The following is a 19,689-nucleotide window of genomic DNA, read 5'->3' on the forward strand; positions in this document are numbered from 1 at the left end:
ATCTTACCATCATATAGTACAGATAATTCCTCTTTGTCTCAAAGTTGATTTTGTTGTTCACGCATATTCTTCTTCAACACAGATCTTATAATCAAGTTGTTAAATTGCTTCAAAGTAGTCTGCATTTTTTAAAATTAGAAATGCATTGAATTTATAGATTAACTTAATAAGAATTGATCTTTTATACTAAGCTCTTTTGTCTGACAACGTGCCTAATTCCTAACTTATTAAAATATATTATTTGATGTCTTTTATTTATTATTTTTAGAGAAGTTCTCATTATATAATCAGGCTGACTTCCAACTCATGAACCTTTTGCTTTAGCCTCCTGAGTGCTAGAGCTATAGATGTGACCTACCACACTAGGCTGAAGGAGGCGTGTCATTGGGAGTGGATTTTGAGGTTTCAAAAGCCCACACTAGGCCTAGTCTCTCTCTTTCCACCCCCACTCTGCTTCCTGCTGATCAGGATGTAAAGCCCTCAGTTACTTCTCTAGCACCATGCCTTCTTTGTCTGACAGGGTGACCATGGAATAAACCTCTGAAACTTCAAGCAAGCCCTCAATCAAATTCTTTTCTTTTTAAGAGTTGTCTTGGTCACGGTGTCTCCTCGCAGAAACAGAAAAGTAATTAAGACAGAAGTTGGTGTTAGGGATGAGGTATACATGCCTGTAAGGTCAAAGGTAAAACATTAGACATTTGATGTCTTCCTAATTGTTCTCTACAATAATATAGTTTTTAAAACAAAATCTTTCACAGAGCCTGGATATTACTGCTTTAAGTTAAATCGGCTGGCTAGTGAGCTATAGGGATCTTTTGTCTCGTCCTTCCAGCACAGGAATTAGATGTGTTCACTGCTGGCCTAGTTTTTTATGTGGCTGCTGAGGATTTAATCTCATGTCTTCATGCTTTGTACAGTAAGTACTTTACTGACCGAACCATCTCTACAGCTCGAACTTTGTTAAATGCATAAAAGTTGTATTCATTGTCATGGATTTTTAAAAGGTTAGCTTAGAGATCTTTACAATTTTGTTGCTATACTGGCTGGCATTTTATTTTCTGCTGGTCCTTGCTGGTATGAAGTTATAGGGTGGTCAGTAACCCTTGCATTTTGTTACTTTGGTGACAAGGGCATATGCTTATGATATAAGTGGGCATTGTCTAAGAAACAGTCTTAGCAAAACTGAAATAAAGCTGTCAGCTTATATCGGACCCTCAAGTTACACATTTAATGAGAATTTCTTGCCAACTGAGCTCTATGTCTCTGGGGGTCAGCTGTCAACGCGTCACAAGAACATAGAGCTCTTGATCTAGGGTGACCTCAGGAGTCATCTAGTTCCCTTCTGGGTGATTTTATCTTTTTCTGTAGAATATTAGTTTTATGTCTGGCCAGCAGTTATGATAATTCCTCAGAGATGCGACATCCACCACTTGGTGAAGGAGCCCAGCCCTCATCAGTGGGCTCCATTTGCCTACCTACGGGAGAAGTGACACTTTCTCCATTGCACCTCTTTATTATGTCCTGACTACATATATATCTGGCTTTATACTGCAGTGATGGTATCTGCTGTATGCATAGAACCATGGGTACCTTTGGGGAAACAGCCATGACTTAATGCATTCTATCATCTATCTATCTATCTATCTATCTATCTATCTATCTATCTATCTATCTATGTAAATTCTCATTGTCTTGCAGGTTCTTAGTACCAAAAGATGACAAACAAAGAACCCTATATGGAACATTTCTTATATTTTTTCTTTTGATTCTCCTGGTGCCTTAGTCTCTTGGATATCCCCTTTATTGCTCACTTCAGCCCTACTGTGCCTCCCCTTCTGAGACACTAATCACAGACACCACTCTGAAAGGCCCTACAACCACTCCTCAGCTTGGTTCTACATATCTTTATTTCCTGAGTTTCATTACTGCCTGTCCAGGATCTCGTTCCTCTCCTTGGGCTGTTGCTCTGTGGTTTGGCTAAGCACTTGCATACTTACAGACGTTACCACCCCTGCCACTGCTGTGAGGTTCGTGACACAACAGTCTTAGTGACTGCCAAGGGGACAATGTTTCAACCTGGAAATGGAGGGAAGGCAATTTCTCGAGCAGTCAAATTTCTACCAATGGAGAACAAATGACAGGAAGCCCGAAGTCTTCCTTCCCTCCCCTCCTCTCTCAGACTGTTCCAAGGCACAGGTTACCAACATGCCTTCTTAAGAGCATACTTCCTGAACAGACAAATGCACTGAACAAGTAACCATCCATGGCTCTTCATAGCTCATGATGCAAAATCACACATGACCTCACACCGTGTATAACCCCCACTCATATTACATGCCATGTGGCTTCTGCTTCTTTTTTTCCTTCACTCTGTGTCAGAAAAATCCTACTTCTCAAGTAGACTCTGAGCGCTTAATTCTTATCTCGCCCTTTCTGTTGAAGAGGAATCTTGATCTGAGACAGATACCGTAGAGGAAAAGAGCAACAGCAATTAGGACAGCAGAAGCCCTCAGGACCGGATCCTTCAGACTACAGCTGTCCTTTGAGAGTCTGACCTTAGCTCTCATTGAATGTTTCCCTGCAAAGTAGTGTTAGGTTTGCTCAAGCAGGTATGGGTGGAGGCAGAGGTTGATGTCTGGGTATTATGCCCTCAATTACTTGTCCAATTTATTTCTTTGAGACCTCATTAATGCACTGAACCCGGAGCTTACCATTTCAGCTAGACAGTTCCACCCACCTCAGCTCTTTTCCCCTGGGGGCTACAGGCAAGCACCGCCACACACAACTCTTACCTGTGTGCTAGAGCTCTGAATTCAGATGCTTGTGTTTGTGTGTTAAGCACTTTAACCACTGTGTCATGCCCCAGCCCCTTTCTTCTTATTTCTAAGTGTTCTATTCCATTCCATCTTGAATTTTCTTCTCTAAACTGGGTGCTTGTTGACACCCCTCTCAACTATACTGCTGAGAATTGAATGTCACGCACAATAAAAAGTATTGCTTTTTAAAGAATCATAACTGGAAGTCATCTCTTCTGTTGCTTTAGAAGGAAAGGGAATCTGAACATGGTGCACACTGCTGCATCTAAAACACTCTGTTCTGTGTTATCTTACCTGATCCTAACAACCACTGGGCCGTGCAAATGGTGACTTTTCTCATCTCATACACAGGTCAATGATTTTCAGTGCCTTCAATATATCTTTAAGCTGATAAGTGGACTGATTAGGATTTGAACCCGTCTCCAACATTTCTGTGATACCAAATCCCCAATACATTTAGCAGTTGTGGTGGCTTTAACAGGAATGTACCCCAGAAGCTCATAGATTTGAATACTTGGTCATTATGGAGTGGTGCTACTTGACAGGTGTTAGGAAGTGTGACCTTCTTCAAGTATGTGTGGCCTTGTTGGAGGAAGTGCGTCACTGGGAGGGGAGTTTGAAGTTTCAAATGTTCAAGACAGGCCCAGAGCCTTTTCCTTTTCCAGCTGCCTGCCGATCCAGATGTAGAACTCTCAGCCTCTTCTCCAGCATCATGTCTGCCTACACACCACCATGCTTCCCACCATGATGATAATGGACTAAATCTCTGAAGCTATATGACAACCCCAATAAAATGTTTTCCTTTATAAGAATTGTTTGGTCATGGTACCTTTTTGCAGTGATAGCACACTGACTAAGGTAATTTAATAATGTAGGAACAAACTTCTGTCATGGCTCATACTAACCATTCCAAACATTGGATCTCTGCATGGAGGCCCAAAGAGGTCTTTGCATGAAGCTATGAAGGTAAAGCCTGGATTTCATTGGTGACCCCAAGATGTTAGAGATGCCTGAGTTGTGGAATACCTGCCAAGGAGAGCTGCTAAGAGGGTGTGGAACTAGCCCAAGAGAGAGAAGTGTGTTGCAGTCAACAAAGTTGAAAGGAGTTGGAGATTTGAAGAGTGCTTTGCATTGAACACAGAGATGTGGAGTTTGGAGCTTGCCCAGTATGGCTGACAGTATCACTGCCAGAAAGAATAGCAAGCTAGCATATCATCACTTACCCAAGACGTTGCACTATGGCTATTGAATCCAACAGGTGCCTCAGATGTGAGAAATAGTAAATAACATTTGACTGTATGATACAGTCAGGGTGACTGAACAAAGACAAGGAGATCTCACAATAAATATAGGTCATGCAACCAATTGTATCCAACCAAAGAAGCAGGAATTCGTGTAACAGGGAAACTGAAGATATCCAATATGAAAAGGCTCCCTCACAGAATAGTGAGGACAAATATAATACGAATTGTAAGTGTGGCTGAGGCAGTATCACAGACTGGGATGTATGTGGGAAAGCTATCAAGGGAGAAGTAAAAGAACTGTCATGCCTTCTAACCTCAGCCATAACTCTATTATGATTCTTGCTGTGTGGCCATCCACAGGCTTACATCTATCTTTCAGACTTTTCAAGCAAAGAATTATCCTGCCTAGGATGAAGACAGCAGATAAACAGTCATGTTACTTGTAACCTGAAGAAGAAATGTTAGGAACCGAGAGCCCCGTGCAGCTCAATCGATATCCCTGGGCAGTGTGGATCGCTGAGTTTTTATCTAGTCATTTCTCAGATCCAATGTGCTCCCCCAGGGAGAGACAGTTAAGACATCTTTCTTGTCTTTCTCTCCTCCATTGTCAATACCACACTGTCCTTGTCTTCTAAGCGTATCCCAGATGGTCCCTGACTTACAGTGGTTCATCTTAGAATGTTTTGACTTCACAAAGGTACAAAAGTGATATGTGTTCTGTAGAAGCTGAACTTTGAATCTTGATCTTTTCCTGGGCTGGTGATAGATGGTGTGGCACTCTCAGGAGATGCCAGGCAGCAGTCCTGAGCCCGTCGCTCCCAGTTAGCCATGAGATCATGAGAGCAAACAACTGATACTCTGCAGTGTTACGTGTTGCTAAGCTATGCTGTTTGCTAGGTTAGTTGCATTAATACACTCCCCACTTAGGATATTTTTCAACTGCCAGTGGAATAAGTGGGACATCTGTGGTGTCATAATCCCAGCTCATTTCTCGAGCCATCCTTCTTCCTCTCTCCCTCCCACTCTCCCACTCTTTACATTGTTGACAGAGATGCTTTCAATGACACATCATAGTGTGGAAGGTCACAGCAGCATCCTCCATATTTCAGATGCCCTTGAAAGCTTTGATTTTGTAATTGCTACTAATAGAGTGGAGGAAAATATTGGTTTTGGGTTTGACCATGGTGTTGGTCAATAAAGTGTAGTGAACGCAATGATGTGCCAGTTCCAAGCCCTGGGGTTTAAGAAGCGTGTGACATTTCCTCTTGCTTGCTTGTTCTTTCCTGCCATGAGAGGGGCATTTGGTTCAACTGTCATTCCCACCATGAAAAAAGTTCTGTACGTAAGATGAGTCTTACTGTATCAGTTGTTCCCATTCCAAGGTCCACAATAATCAATTTCTACTTTCTTTCTGATTCTGTAACACTTTGGTGCCATTTTTGGTGTAGCCCCCAAATAATGAGTCAGCTGTTGCTGCCCTGACTAGTTAGATACCCAAATCTGTATTCTCTCCTTCTTTCTTCATGCTACAAAAGCCCGATTTTGTCCAGCTTGTCAGTGTCTCCAGGGAGCCCCGCATACCTCCCTCTGTCTAGTCCAGGGTCCGATGAATACAGAACATGCAATTCTGATGCAGTTTTTTTTAATTTTTTTTACAACCACCATATAAATATCCACTTTTGTATCTTTAATACCCAGCAGAGTGGCAGACACAGAGTAGATCCTTATATAGGCTTGCTGAATTGAGTTGAAACCTCAAGTGGTGTGTAGGCTGAAGGTTTGGGGATATAACTTGGGTTCCATCCGTCACCAGAGATCCTAGAACATCTTCTAATCTATCTTTTCCCAATTATCTCCTAATTCCTTCTGTGTCTGACAGTACACCTTACCATAGTCTACAGGGAACTGGAAAAAAATGTTGTTAACGCATGAACTCAAGGCCACTGTTTTACTGTCTATTAAGAACTTGAAGCCATGGTGGAATAAAGCACTTTAACTGTTAATGAGATGACACCTCATTAGAACTAGTGTGAGGCAAGGTAGTTACAGGGATAACTCCCCCATTCCTAGAACTTGTAGCCAGCTTAAAAAAAAAAACCTGTTTCTAAAGGAACTCCGAGAACTTGAGGACAATGTCAAAATAAGACACCAGGATTTAGTCCCTCTATTCTCACACAGAGACCAAGGAAGAGGGGAGCATGGTCTTAGAGTCATGTTTCCAGCTACTCTTCTAGTCTTAGGGACAGTGTGCCAAAGCAAAGATTGTTAATGAACTCCCTGCATACCACCTCATTCTCCAGCTTTATTTATCTTGCTTTTCTGATATTTTCTTTCAGAGTTGGCCAGATTCCTCCTCAAAACCCACCCCTTGGCATTTTCTGAAAACCAGGCATTCACCCCTTTATCCTTCCTGTTTATTTTTCTTCTCTCCCAAAGCCTCGTACTGTCTTTGGTTCCATGACTCTACTGGAACTATGAGAATAGTGAACTAAACCTCTGAAACCATAAACAAGCCCCAATTCAATGCTTTTCTTTTTATAAGAGTTGTCATGGTCATGGTGTCTCTTCATGGCATTAGCACACTGATTAAAACAGTGTAAGTCACATACACACACACACACACACACACACATACACACACACACACACACACACACACCTAGAAAAGATATACCATGTAACCCAGAAATTCCACTACCTACTATATATCCAAAGATATTGCAAACTGAAAGATAAAAAACACTGGCCCCCAATGTTTGTTGGAGCACCCACTGTTTATCTATTGCTATACATATACATATACACACACAGACACACAGACACAAAGACACACACACACACACACACATATATATATATGTATGTTAGACCAAAGTGCCCATTGACAACCAGAGAAATAAGAAAAATGTGGTGTATATTCACAATGGAATATTATATAGACATAAAAACAATGGAACTATGTCATTTGAAGCAACTGGGGCCAAGTCCTTAGTAAAATAAGTCGGCCATGGAGACAAATACCAGATATTTTTGCTCACCTGTGAAGGCTACAGACTTGATCTTGATCTTTTACTATATGGTAATAGGGACTTTTCCAAGGAGATTAAACTAAACCAAGGGTCTCGAGATTATTCTGGTTACAGAGTGGGTCTTAGGTGCAATCACAAATGCCCTTGGAAGTCACAGATGGAGGGAGATTTGAGTATAGAAGACCAGTGAACATGGCCAGAGAAGCAGAGATTGGATGAGGCCACCATATCCCAAAGAAGACTTGCACCCCTGCCAGTCCCTTCCTAGCAAATATGTTTCAGACCTCTGGCCTCCAGGACACTAAGAGAATAAATACATATTGCTTTAAACCGCCAGTCTTTCTTGTGATTTGTTATAGCAGCCAGCAATTATGTTTCTGGGGCACAATGTGCTGTTTTGACACATATGTATGGTACAGAATGATAGGACCAAGTTAACAGGTATACCTACCTCCTTAGACATAAGTCATTTATTAGTGTTTGGAACATTCAAAATCCTATATACTAGTTATTTTACTATATACTAGCTATTTTGAGCCATTCAGTTAATTGTCAATGTTATCTACGGTTCCATTGAATTTTAGAACTTGTTGGCGTATTATGTTGTTTCCCTGAACTCTTTAGCCACACTCTCCCTATCCTTTCCTCCCCATGCCTTTCCCAGTACCTGAAAGCCTCACTATCCTACTCTCCATTTATTTGAGATCAAGTCTGTAGCCTTCACAGGTGAACAAAAATATCTGGTATTTGTCTCCATAGCCGATTTATTTTACTAAGGACTTGGCCCCAGTTGCTTCAAATGACACAGTTTCATTGTTTTTATGTCTATATAATATTCCATTGTGAATATACACCACATTTTTCTTATTTCTCTGGTTGTCAATGGGCACTTTGGTCTAACATACATATCTATATATGTATGTGTGTGTGTGTGTGTGTGTGTGTATGTGTGTATGTGTGTATGTATATGTATAGCAATAGATAAACAGTGGGTGCTCCAACAAACATTGGGGGCCAGTGTTTTTTTTATCTTTCAGTTGCAATATCTTTGGATATATAGTAGGTAGTGGAATTTCTGTGTTACATGGTATATCTTTTCTAGGTGTGTGTGTGTGGGTGTGTGTGTGTGCGACTTACACTGTTTTAATCAATGTGCTAATGCCATGAAGGGACACCATGACCATAACAACTCTTACAAAAAGAAAAGCATTGAATTGGGGCTTGTTTATGGTTTCAGAGGTTTAGTTCACTATTCTCATGGAGGGGAGTATTGGCTGGCTTGCAGACAGACATTGTAGCTGAGAGTCCTACATCCAGATCAAAAGGCAGCAGGAAGAGAGAGTCACTGGGCCTGGTTTAGGCTTTTGAAAACCAAAGTCCTACCTCCAGCGACACACATTTTAATCCTACTGGAGTGTCATCACTCCATAATGATCAAACATTTAAAAATACAAGCCTGTGGACCATTCCTATTCAAAGCCACCACACCACAGTATGAATTCCATTTGTAGAGCTGAGAAGACAACTTCTGGAATCCTTCCTCAGTCACAGTCTATCTTTGGTTTGAGACAGGGAATCTCACTGGCCTGGGATTCTGACAAGTACGCTCTGCCGGCTAACCAGTGAGTGCCAGGGTTCTTCCTGTCTCTGCCTCCCATTCCATCATTGTTGGGGTTACAAGCACATACCATCACTCTGGCTTTTTATGTGTGTTCTAGAAGTCAGGTTGAAAGACAAGAGATTTACTGAGTGAGTCATTTCCCCAGACCTATTTCTAGTTGTCGTTGAGGAATCTTTGCTGAAGGATATCTGTTGTTTAAGGAGCGTCATCCTAATTATCCTGCCTACAGTTCAAATCATCTTTTGGTTATCTATGATACATAGCACACTGTAGTTGTTACATGGTATTATTTGGGCAATAAGGACAAGAATAAAAGTCTGAACATGCTCAGTGGGGACCCAAGTATTTTCTGGTGTTTCTGATTGTTTAGTTGAATCTTCGGTTAAGGAACCCACAGAGACAGAGGCTTACTGTGTTTTCTTACTAAGAAGTTGATCTTCACTGAAGCCCAGCAATCATCTCAGGGTAACCCAGCCAAGGTCATGAGCCAAGGTTCTGTAGCATTAATGGCACCAAATAGCCTCTGTTTCTTGAGAGCCATTCCACCAAGGATATGGAAGTCACAGTGAAGGCAGTGTCCAACCCTTCAGTGTAATGATATTGTTCATCTCAGTAGCCCTGGAGACAAGTTGAACATTTTGTCCCTGCTTCTGGGAAGTGTGGCTAGGGAAGAAAATCCTTGAGGTCAAAGGACCCTCATTCTACCTCTCAGCAGGTAGATATATAACAATAAATGATAGATTTTTCTCCCCCTTTCCAACTATTCTTTAGGGTAAAATTTCTGTAGCTCAACTTAGTTTCTATATTTTATCATGGTAAGTAAAAAAAAATTAAAAGTACCTTAGCATATCTGGTTGGTACCATTTCTGGTTTCATTGTTGTTGTTTTGTTTTTGTTAAAGTCATGTCCTTTCTTTGACTTGACTCTCTGTAGCTGTAAAGATATCTGATTTCCATTTGCTTGAGACGGAAGCTTGAAGGGAAAGGCATTAGGCAATTATTTCCCACTTTGAAGAGAACATCTCTCTTGTGAGAAAAGGAAGACAGGTAACCCAAGCCTTGCTTCTGTTTCTCTAAAGATGTGTAAGAACATCGTCCATTGAAATGGCCTGTATGAATATACTCTAGGGTAGGTTGCGTGTGATGTGTGCATTTAAGGCAGCGTTACTGAGACATGGTTCATGTCCCACACAGTTCACCCATGTGTAGTGTATGATTCAGTGCTTTTTAGTTCATTCAAATGGTTGTGGACAGACTGTCAAAAACTACTTTTGGAACATTTGTGTTTCTTTCAAAAGAAACACTCACTATGTACAGCAGCACGTTTTTGTAATTTCAGTGTGCAGGAGGCCAAGGCTGAAAGATCAAGAGTCAGAAGCAACCTGAATGGCAAGTTCCAGATTAGCTTGAGCTATGTCGCACTTCTGTTTCCAAAAACAAGCCACCACCGCCACCTCCGCCACCACCACTGCCACCACCACCACCAACCAAACCAACCAAACCTAAGTCCTGTACCAATGAGCATTCACATATACTTTATTTCTAGATATTTGTCCTCTCTGGACATTTTATGCAAGTGGAATGCTATACATGGTCTTCAAGGCTGTTTCTAATGTTTTCTAGGTTTGCGGTATTGTAACATATATCATTACTTCATTCTTTGTAATTGTCTGAATAATATTTCCTTGTGTGAATTGACCACATTTTGCTTTTCCCTTGCCGCTAATATTGGGGGTGTTTCCCCTTTGTGGCAATGATAACAGACTGGGGCCACTAAGAACATTTGTATCAAGTTTTGTGTGGGCATAGGCTTTCAGTTTTCTGTTTTTAAAATTTTTATTTCTCTCTCTCTCTCTCTCTCTCTCTCTCTCTCTCTCTCTCTCTCTCTGTGTGTGTGTATGTGTTTGCGTGTGTGTGTAAACACATGCATGCACGCATGCCATGGTGTACATGCAGAGGTCAGAAGACGATTTTTAAGAGTCAGTTTTTTTCTTTTATCATGTGGATTCTGAGGCTCACAGTCAGCTTGTCAAGCTTGGTGACCCAGTGAGCCATTTTGCTGGCCCTCAGATTTCTTACATGTACACACATGGGAGTATAATGGCTAGACTGAATGTAACACACGAGCTTACACTTTTGAGAAACTTTCAGACTGTTTTCAGTATATTCATTTAAAAGAAATTCATGATAGGTATGTGGTTCGGGGGAGTGTACCTCGAAAAAAAGGTTCAGGGTGGCAAGGCCCCAGGAACTGTATATGTTCAGCCAAAGCATCCGGTCCCAGATTGACTGCTGCCATGGGAACTGAGCCAAGTTAATCTACGGAAGTGCAACAAAGCACAAAGGGTGTTGGTTATGTTTTGCCAGGCTCAAGAAATGTCCCAGAGTCAGATGTTTTGATTGGGATGAGGCTAGAACAGGAAGTTCATTTTTGACCTTAGGGCAAACACACTGTGGAGGGGCTGATACACTGGGTTTGTTAGCCTAGACAATTGCTGTGACCAGGGAACTCGTCGCCAAGCCTGTCCTTGTACCAGCCCACCCCACAGAACAGCAAGCTTGGCTGGGATCATGTTTTCTGACCGTTTTTTGTCCTCTCCTCTGCCTAAGCTAGTTACACTGTCACTTTGAGCTCTGGCTCTGATTCCTCTGGAAGGGCTCTGTCCAGATGTTCATGTATTTAGCAAATGCACTTTTCTGATGCTTTGGCACGGTTGCTCTCAGATGGGAATGGATATTTGATGCTGTTGGCTGTTGGGAACATGCACACTCAAATGAACAGCAAAGTCTGTGACTCAGAGTCCCTGTGTCTCTAATTCTTTCTGTAATGCAGCTGATATATCACTTAAAGAGAAGCTGACAAGGGAACACAGAGGAAAGCAGTTCTCGTACCCTCTTGTAGGTCGTGCAGGAGCTTTTCAGATAGAGAAGGGTGTCTTGTGTCTCTTTCCACATTATAGGATACTACTTCCACCTTGATTTAGGGATTTGTTTCCCATTTTTAAAACCACTCCTTCCATACATAGGCAGAAACCTTTAACCCACTGAGTTTTATGGCCTTGCCTAATACTTTGCATTTTTTGATCCTCTTTGAGCTAGGAATATCTCAGAGACTCTTTTACATTTTACAGAGTGCACTGGGGCTAGAGATGGAAAAGACCTTCTTAAGGCTACCAGATCAGTGGAAGACTTGCCTCCAAAACCTCTCTCTATACCTCTCTGCTCTCAGACGTCACTACCCTGGGATTGTGGGGTTTTGTTCACTGTTCTATTTCCAAATGTCTAGCTAAGTGCCTGACACATGATCCTGAAATCAGTCTGTGTCTTTTTGAATACTGATTCCAACACGTGCTGCTTGTGGAGAGACTTGAATATCTTTCTCTCACTTTCTTTATGACGCATAGCTAATGATGGCAGCCATCTCAAATGTGTGTACACTGTAAGAAGTAAATGAATTAGTGCATTTGGAGTGATTTAGAAAAGTGTCTTTTTTGTACTAGGGCTTCATGAATGTTGACTGAGTGGATGGACGAATGCCTAGGTTATAGGACTACCCCCTCAGGAGGTAGCACAGTATCCTTCAGTGTATTAGACCCTATTCTACGCAGTCAAGTCTTAGGGCTGAGAAGCTGGCGTAAGAAGGGCAGCCCTATAAAGGTTGATGCTTTAGCCAGAGGGCTTTGGAGCATAATAATCTCCTCCCGGGTATTCCTTCAACCTTAACTGAGGATAACTCGTGAGGATTCCATGAGGATTCGAAAACACAAGCACAAACTCTGTTCTGGATACAGTTGACTGATTTCGGTGATCGCCAGTTTGTGTTCGAGGAGATCTTGTCTCAGCTGCTCTTTCATGCCAAAGCCTTTGGATGCTTCATATAAAATTTGAAGATCTTGAGTCCACTGGGCTTTGCTTAGGAAGATAACAGAGTTTTCAGCATCTCAAAGGGAGGTTCAGGTTGACAGAGATATGGATCGAGGACACTGGCATCTCTGCATATTTCACTTAAGTGCTGTTGTTAGAAGGTAGCTTCCCTCTATCCGTGATAGCCTATAGCCTGTGGCACATATGTACCTATATAAACACACACACAAACACACACACACACACACACACACACACACACACACACACACAACCTACTACTATTATAAATAAAATAAAATAAAATTTGTCAAATTTCTAAATACCAGCCTGAACCATGAGAGCAGTAGCTGTATTTGGGAAACTTGAAAATATAGACTCTTTGGCTCTAAGATTTGTGACTTAGAATGTCTGGAGTACAGCTAAGGAATCTAAATTTTTATTCAAGTTCTCCAAAAGTAACTCTACCAGAGAGTCAGGCCTGTAATGCCCTCAGTCAGGGCTCACTGGTGACTGCATCTCAGCTGTGCTTCCAGAAACTGATTCCACGCACTTGGGTAGAAGAGTCTAGAGACTTCTCTTTTCTTCTCTCCTCTCCTTTCCTCTCCCCTCCCCTCTTCTCCCCTTCTCTCCTCTCCTTTCCTCTCCTCTCCTTTCCTCTCTTCTCTTCTATGCTTTTTCCCTCCTCTTCCTCTTTCTCCTCTTCATCTTCTTCCTCCTGTTCCTCTTGCTTCTCTTCCTTCTTTTTGATACAGAGTTTCTCTGTGTACCTCAGACTGTCCCAGTGCTCACTTTGTAGGCCAAGTGGGCCTTGAACTCAGAAATTCACCTGCCTCTGCTTCTTGAGTGCAGGGATTAAAAGTGTGAGCCACCACCACTCGGATTTAAAGTTCTCTTTATTTTTAAGTTTTCCTACAAGCATGTAGTGTATATTGAGCAGACTCAGCATCACAGGCTGCCAAGTGAATCTAGGTATAGCCATAGTGAAGAACTAGAAAAAAAAATCCTGAAAAACCTAACAGTCAGCTACCCCTTTCCTTAGTAAAGGTAGTGATGAATTGGACACTGCAGCTATGACAACCAGACACTGAGCATCCTTGCCATTAGGGGCCCAGAGGCCATTCAACCCAGAGGGTCCTCAACATTTAGTTGTTTTGGAGCAGATTATTGCAAAAGATATTTTAGGACTGACAAAGTTGCTGTTATTTATTTATTTATTTATTTATCTATTTATTGCCCTCTTTTTATTTTGCTATGCTAAGGCATTGAAAACAAAATACAACCCAAGCACCGTTTGTCTACACCATTCTGTAATTTGGTTTAAATGATAGGGATGGGAGGATGGCTCAAAAGTAAGAGCACTTGTTCTGCTCAGAAGGATCTAGGCTCAGTTTCCAGCACCCACATGGCCTCACAGCCACCTGGGACTCAGGTTCTAGGGGATCTGACACTCTCTTCTGGACTTTGAGGATACCAGGCACATATGTGGTACATATACATATATGTAACCGAAATGTTCATACACATGAAATAAAAGTTGATCTTTAAATGAAGTTTTTACATGTTACATATAGAACAGGCCTGAAATAAAGCCAAGGGTAGTTCTTATGGTGAGAGTATTGGCTTAAGAGGAATTTACTTCAGGGTCTTAATCTTTCTTCATTAAATTCTAGTTAGACAGTAGTCAGCTTCCAAGCCAAGGTCAAACTTTCACAGGTGAAGCAGTTGAGCCCCAGAGAAGGGAATGTCTTTGGCTCTCACCTCAGAGCTGGGACCAGAACCTATTCTAAGGACCTCTGTTCATGTTGCTATGCAATGCTCTTGTGACAGGCCTGGCACCCTGTTTTTCCCAGATAACATGTATGAATCAGAGCCACTGGGAATGGCTGCCCAGTCCCCTAGCCACAGTCAAGCTTACTTAGAATGGCCGCCATGGTAATCACCAGGCCAATGGCTCTGTTTGGTGGAATCATCTCAAGGCAAGCATTGCTGTGCATACCTGTAGACTCCTGAGTTGAGAGCTGAGGCAGCAGGATGGTGACTTCAAGGCCAGCCTGGGCCAAGTAGCAAGGCCTTGCCTAACAATAAACAAATAAACAAGGAGGTAAAAATCTAAAACCTCTAGCAACAGTGGAACATGGAGTCTGATTGTGTGGGTCCCTGGAGTGGCAGAGAGAACTTTGTTGTACAATATAGGAACATATCACTGTTCTGTCGCACTAGGACACTGTACTTTGAACATTAAAAAAAAATCTGTGAAGGATTAATTTTCTGATTATCTCCTGCAGAGTCTAAGTATCTTCCCTTACCATGTTGTTAATTTTAATAAGTCAACAAATTGGCTAATTCTCTTGGAAAGGTTTCCATTGAGGAGATTTCACACAATTCTCTTGGAGAGGGAAGAAAACAGACTTCCAAATGCATTATCAATAAGTAGGGCATTTGAGCCCTAAGATACGATGTGGACAAGACGTGCTGAGCTTGTGGGTGCAGATGCTCAAGTCAGTGTGTGGAGGAGGTGGGGCAGCCATGGTTTTGGCAGAGTGGTTGTTTCCTCAGGACCAGTGTGGGACTTTTGAAGGGCAGGCCTACATCCAACTTGAATCTCAAGTCTACCCAAAGTGGTCAGACTCACAGCCTCAGGTGAAGAACAGTCAGGAAACAAACACAGGAAGGCGCACACTCCTCTCTTGAAGGGCAGGGCCATGACCTAGTGTTTCCTAGCATAAGACTGGCCCTTATAGATAGTAACATCTAATTTGTTGAAACAAAGTGCCTTTTAGGGACCCAAAGGCATTTCCTTACATTGCAATCAAGTGGAGATCTGGAGTAAACCAGGGCAGTTTTGTGGGGGCGGGGGTGAAGAGCCTGGGAGTGGTCAGGAGGGACCGTCTGCCACAAAGCCATTGGATAGCTGCCCTGAAAATGGGTTGTCAAGGTGCCCTGGATGGGGTGGAGAAACGCAGAGCAGAAATGTCATCAGCCTCATAATTTGGCTGCTTCCCTAGCCCATCCCTCTTAAACCTATTTCCTGCAGCCAAACTGCAGGTTTAATATCCCAGCTGCGGATCCCTCTGGACACTCTGGCTCCTTTGGGATCCTACCTACCAGAGGTAAAAAAGACCGAAGGAATCCAGTTTCCTTTAAAGTCATCATCCGACTTCATTTTTGACCTGTTTCCTCATTCTAATTTAGTCAAATAAACCCATATACCTTAAAACTGTGCCCTGCTGTGACTCATTTAAGCATCGGCTGAAGGGAGGACAGTAGCTCTCTCCCAGCTCAGCCAAACCCCTGTTCTGCAGCACTTTTGTCTCACTGGATTAGAAGTGGAACAGGACACCTCCCTGCCTGTCGCTGAATGACGAACGAGGCTAAGAAACCCACAGCCACAGAGCCTAACATATGAACAGAGTGTTGAGACCGGAGTCCTTGTTTTCTTTTCTTTTTTTTTTGGGGGGGGAGGGAGGAGTTAGAGGCAGCGGGAGCATAGAGAGATAAGCGTCATCAATGCTGGGCCTAGAACAGGATACTTCCGTCCTCACAGAATCATACGGAGTCTCCAAGGACCTGGTAAAATGGACTCATGTCCCTAACTTTAGGCAACAGTCTTATTTTGAAGAAACAGGAAGTGGTCAATTTAGATGCTAAATGGTATAAGTAATTCATAGGGATTAAGTTGGACAGCCCTTGCTACATGTTGCGTCTGTATGAGAGAGCCTACGGCGATTCTATTAACAATAATATATGGCGCCATGTGCCCCCGCGCGTCTCTATGCCTGTGTGCGTAAATATTTAAATTGGGGTGAAGGGCTCACCAGGGTTGGGGAGAAGGAGGACGGGCAGGAGGATTCAGCTCAGATCGTGGCTCCTGAGCTCTGAACACACCCAGAAGAACCTGCCCTAGGTATGGGCCGAGATGAGCTCACCACTGCCCTCTGCTGCACTGAGGTGAATCTGCTCCACGGCAGCTTCCCCTTGGCCAGGGTCGGGGTGGACACTGAGTAAAAAGCTGCACATCAGCTGATCTGCACCTCTTGAGGTCACGCCCCGTCCCCCCCACCCCCATCTTTGATGTTCCTAGCTGCACTTTAGGTAGAGCAGGAACACCTGGTGCTTGGGGGCTCAATTGTGAGCAAGATCGGCTATTGCCCCAGGGCCACCCCCAGGTCGCGTCTGAAGAGGCTGAAAGTTCTGGCAATTCCATCTTTTATCTTTTTGGCTTTACTGGCGGTCAAAGCTCAGAATATCAGAATGCTTCTTAAAGGTAAAGCCCCCTATTGGCTTGGGCTAGTTCTCATTTGTAGGCACAGAAATTTGGGAGAAGAAGCCAGAAGACTACTTTTCTGAAAGAGCTCCCTCCTTGCCTTGCAGAATTTGCTGGCTGAGTTACCAAGAGTTGCCTCACACGATCTTTATAAACCTGTGTGTTACATAGAATGATAATTATTATTCTCGTTTAATAGACGGGGAAAGTAAGGCCTGGGAAGTTTGTTGCCTTTTGATTGATTTAGAGGTGATTAGCTAAGACAGAAAATGTTCCTCCAGCTGGAATGAAATTCATCAGGCTTTAGATGAAAACAAATTAAACTTCAAAGTAGCGACAAACAAGGCATTCAGTAATTAACTGGGTGATTCGAGGGCAAAGCTCATAGCAGTTCCTTGAGCCTCATTCCCGGTATCTCGGAGGCCTCAGCCTATGACTGACTCCCAAGGTCTAAGATAAGTCTGTTTTTAATGGGGTCACTGGGGAGCCTCATGGTAGAGAGTTATTTAACTACCATTTTTCTTTACATGATAGAAATGCTTATGAATTTTTGGTCTCAAGTTTAAAACAAGCTATCCTAATCTATAACGTTAGGGCAACTGTTATTGCTGCTTCCGTTTTGATGCTGCTGAAATAACCTTCAGAAGAACTACCTAACCTCTGGCAATCAGTGTCTGCTTTGGTGTTCATTCTGTGTCAGGCTTTCCATTAGCCCAGGGAATACAGGAGTGGCCAAAGCACATGTGGTCTTGGTGCCCACGAAGCTCATAGCCAGGCCCAGAAGAGAGATACAGAGACAACTGCCCAGTTGAGTATATAGCGAATGTATCCTGTGCTGAGTGCCACGAACTGGGACCAGGTACTGCAGACTCTAATGGTGGGGCGGTGTCTGGCCAAGGCTTCAGAGACATTTTCCTGGAATCCACAGGCTTTGTGGAGTTGGCCTAGCACATAGTGCAGAAGAGAAGGCAGAGAGATATTGTGAAGGTCCTGAGGGAATATGTTGTTCGGGATATTTAGTGAACCAAGAAAACCAACGTAGCTGAAGTACAGAGGTCAAAAGAGAGAATGGCTTAAGGTGTAGTCGGTGGGGTCTGCATGGCAGAAGTTTATTTTTTAGCCAAAAAAATACAGAGAGTTACAGGCACGGGGAGGGGGCGGGGATTAAAACAGTCTGTTCTTTTTGCTGAACTTGCTTTTTCTTCTCCCACTCTGCTACTTCCTATTCAAACCCTGATTGTTCAGGACCATAGCTCCTCCCACCCCAGTCTCTGCTCTGGCCGTGCTCCCCACAGCACGCTTGCTTCCACCTAGAGCCCCAGTTAAAAATCCCACTAACTCCTTCATAGTCACACACTTTTTAGCGGATGAGGTCAATGGGGGCAGATGATACTAGTAAGTGGTGGGGGCTTCACACACAGAAGCATGCCGTGGGTTGACTGTGATTTGTCCTCCATAGGTTCCTGTGTCTGAACCCTTGGTCCCTAGGTGGCGGTGCTGTTTGAAAAAGGTGGACCCTTTAAGAGGTGGAGCCTCTCTGGAGGAAGTAGGTCACTAGGGGTGGGCCTTGAGGTTTTACAGATTAGACTCACTTCCTGTCCATTCTCTGCCTCTTGTTTCCACTACATTGTCTTCCCTTCCGTGATGGATCCCTTCTCTAACGCCAAATAACCCCTTCCTCCTTTAATGTGCTTCTGGTTGGGAGTTTGATCAGTGATGAGAAAAGCAACTAATACACACAGCCCTTGTAGCTAGTAGGTAAGCAGAGTGGGTAGCACAGTCCACTCTATTTCTTTCCATTATAGGCCCAAGATTGCCAGGTATTTTGAAGAGAAGCAAAAATCAATGAATTCTAATTTGAAATTTTCTAATTTAAAAGTATTGGCAACAATTCAGAATTTAAAGAAACACAGTGAGTACTTGTGCCTTTGGGAAGATAGAATAGATACATTCTTATAGTCTTTATATTATTTAAATGCATGTCTATGCATATATGTGGAGGTACTTTCCAGAATATATATATTGCACATATTCATGCATATATGCATATATGTATACATATTCATGTTTATATACATACATGTAATAGACGATGATTCTGAACAGTGGAAACAAGAGAGCAAGATTTTGGGACCTGTTATGGTCTGGAACATAAATGCCCCCACTGGCTCATATGCCTACACCTTAGTCTTTGGTCTGTAGCACTATTGGGAGTGATGGAAACTTTAGGAGGTGGGGTCTAGTGCAAGGCAAGGAAGTCAGGACATGGTGGGGGGCATGCTCTTAAAGCAGGGTGTAAGGAACTTTGGTCCATTCCTTCTCTCTCTGCTTTTTTCCTAGCTACAAATGATGAACAGTTTTGCTTTAACCCAGGCTTTCCCCCATGATGAGCCTCCCCACAGGCTCAAAACAAGACAGCCAAGTGACTGTGAAATCATGAACCAAAATAAAACTTCCTTCCTTTCGAGCTGCTTCATCTCAGACATTTTGTCAAGTCAATAGAAACCTAGGTGACACAGGACCCAAGATAAGACTCAGTGGTGAGCTCTCTAGTTTTCTTCTTATGTCAGATATTCTAGCGTGGAACCTAAGACCACACCAGAAACCCCAAGAGGCATTGAAAAGCTGAGTCTCAACGAAAGCTCTCTGACCAAATACTGGGAAGGGAGGCCACCTCTCAGCACAAGCAGCTTTCAGACAGAATAACTTGGCTCAAGTCAAATGGTATCAAAGACTGTGTAGTTCCTCCACCACCCATGCTAGAGAAGGTCAGGCTTTCATCCATGGAGGCAGCAGCAGCTCCGCTTGGGCCTCTTCAGACAAAATCAAGAGAACTGGAACTCACCTTT

This window comes from Grammomys surdaster, unplaced genomic scaffold, assembly GCF_004785775.1.
Source record: "Grammomys surdaster isolate TR1022 unplaced genomic scaffold, NIH_TR_1.0 201, whole genome shotgun sequence".
NCBI classification, from domain to species: domain Eukaryota; kingdom Metazoa; phylum Chordata; class Mammalia; order Rodentia; family Muridae; genus Grammomys; species Grammomys surdaster.